Source organism: Perkinsus marinus (assembly GCF_000006405.1).
Source record: "Perkinsus marinus ATCC 50983 genomic scaffold scf_1104296968460, whole genome shotgun sequence".
Lineage (NCBI taxonomy): Eukaryota > Perkinsozoa > Perkinsida > Perkinsidae > Perkinsus > Perkinsus marinus.
In genome coordinates, this window is record NW_003203137.1 from 1,778 (window position 1) to 3,971 (window position 2,194).

The following is a 2,194-nucleotide window of genomic DNA, read 5'->3' on the forward strand; positions in this document are numbered from 1 at the left end:
CAGCTACTGCAGAATGTCCCTGTCCAGGCAAAGAGGCATTTGTGGAGCGAGTGAAAGATATTTATTCTAGTATCGACGAAGATACTCTCATCAATAGCATGACCAGGTGTTTGGAGATGGTTATGCGGAGTAGAGGGCGGCTGACAAAATACTGATCCATTCTGGCGATCACCAGTTAGCTGTGAATTATCCCATGATTGTGCATGTCAACATAATTTTTACGCAACACCGGGGACAGTTTTGTTCGTCAATCTTGGGTACGGATAGAGCCTTGTAATTGGAACATTCCTGGGAGGCTAGAGAAAGGACGATCATCATTTAGTACAAGGTATCATCATCAAAGGCTTAATTCGCACAATTCCGTTCGCTTTAATTTTTTCGAGCGCTGAGGTACCTATCTAGAAAAGAACCTCATTTGCTGTATAACACGTGCGGTCCATTCTGATCCCCTGATCAGATGATCAGCTGATCACTTGACTTCTAGAGAATATTCCAAGTTATGTTTTTCTTAATTTTCTGCTGATCAGTGATCGGTTGATCAGCTCCCGTTGATTGGCATGGAATTCCTAGATGTCTCGGCCGCTCAGTCCCAAGCGAATATATCTGACTCCTCACATATAAACCTCACATTCGACACGGCTATTGGGTCAATCGTAGACTTTCTGGTACCGGATGATATTCCTTTGAGCATATATCCGTCTGTCGATCATCAGGCTTCTAAGGATGAGGTGAGAATCTGTATCTTCGAATGTAGCCATGCTCATACGATGCCATGCTCAAGTGACTTTAGGACCGCATATCAGAGCTTCCAATAACCGCAACACCCCCGAGGTGCTCTCCTGACTATTCTTGCTACTATCTTATCACATGGGCGAAACCCTGTACCATCAATGAGAATACACTCCTCCCCAAGATTGATGTGAGCAAGGAGAGTTTCGGACGAATAGTCGAGCAAGCATTCCTTCATCAACGTATACCTTTGAAGTTTTACTGTATTTGTTCAGAAGAGCATCGTGAAAACGGAGGAACTCACTTTCGTGTATCTACCTGTGCATCTAGACGTCATCGATGGCCATCTCTGGCCAAATATTTGAGATAGCAGATTTTTTTGTCAACTTTCGGTCGTTCAGAAGCTATTTAAGCTGTTACACGTACTGCTGTAAGATAGATCCTAGTCTATATCTGAGTCGTGATCACCCTGCCATGTCGATGCAACCCTCGTTGAAGGAGTCCCGAGCCTCTGATGAGAAGCGAGATACCGGACAGTCTTGTCGGATTAGGCGTCTGAGCGATCTCGCCCCGTGGATTGTGACGAACAAACTGCGGACCGAACGCGATTTTCTGGCTGCTGCATATCAGGAGAAGAATGTGAAAGAGTATATCATCAATCAGAAGGATTCCATTTCGAACCTTCTATGTAGAGTATGGAACATCGAGGACTCTGCATCAGAGGCCAAGAGAACTAAAACGACTCGTTTGGCTAGATCAGCGAACGCCGCCCAAGGTCCCTGTGCGTGCAAAGGCGTGACGGAAATCGCAATGCTCGAGATATTATCGCATAACGAAATCCAACCATCTCACTTTGCGACCGCAATAGTCAAGCTTCTCGAGGTCGGGCGTAGTCGAAACTGTAATCTATCTTTGGCCGGTCCGAGCGGTTGTGGGAAATCATATCTCGTTCGTCACTTGTCTGAAATATATCGTACCTGTTCTTTAGCTTCCGGCAGCTATCCTCTATCAATTTTGATGGAGAAGGATGTTGAACTGTTCATTCTTGACGACTTCCGCTATTGTGGACGACAGATTGGTTTTTTCTCTCTCCGACGCTCTGTCTTTTTTCGGAGGAAAGAAGGAAATTACTCTACCCTTACCCAAGAATGGCAGCAAGTGCGATGCTTTGTATAAGAACGATGCCCCAGTAATCATAACGGTGCCTGCGAGGTTTCAATGCCGGGATTTGACCCCGGGCGACAACGATATGTTAAATCAAAGGTTTAATTGGATCTATCTAACTAATTCTATTGACACATCAAGTCGCAAAGATCTCCCAGTCTGTGAAAGTTGCTGTGCTAGAATTATTCTCCGTAACTCTTCTGGTACAGGTTAGTTATAGTGGGATGGCTTCGGCTCCGAGTCATTGCATGATACTAATTGATGATATGAAATAGTGTATGTTATTGGTTTTTTCCCAGTA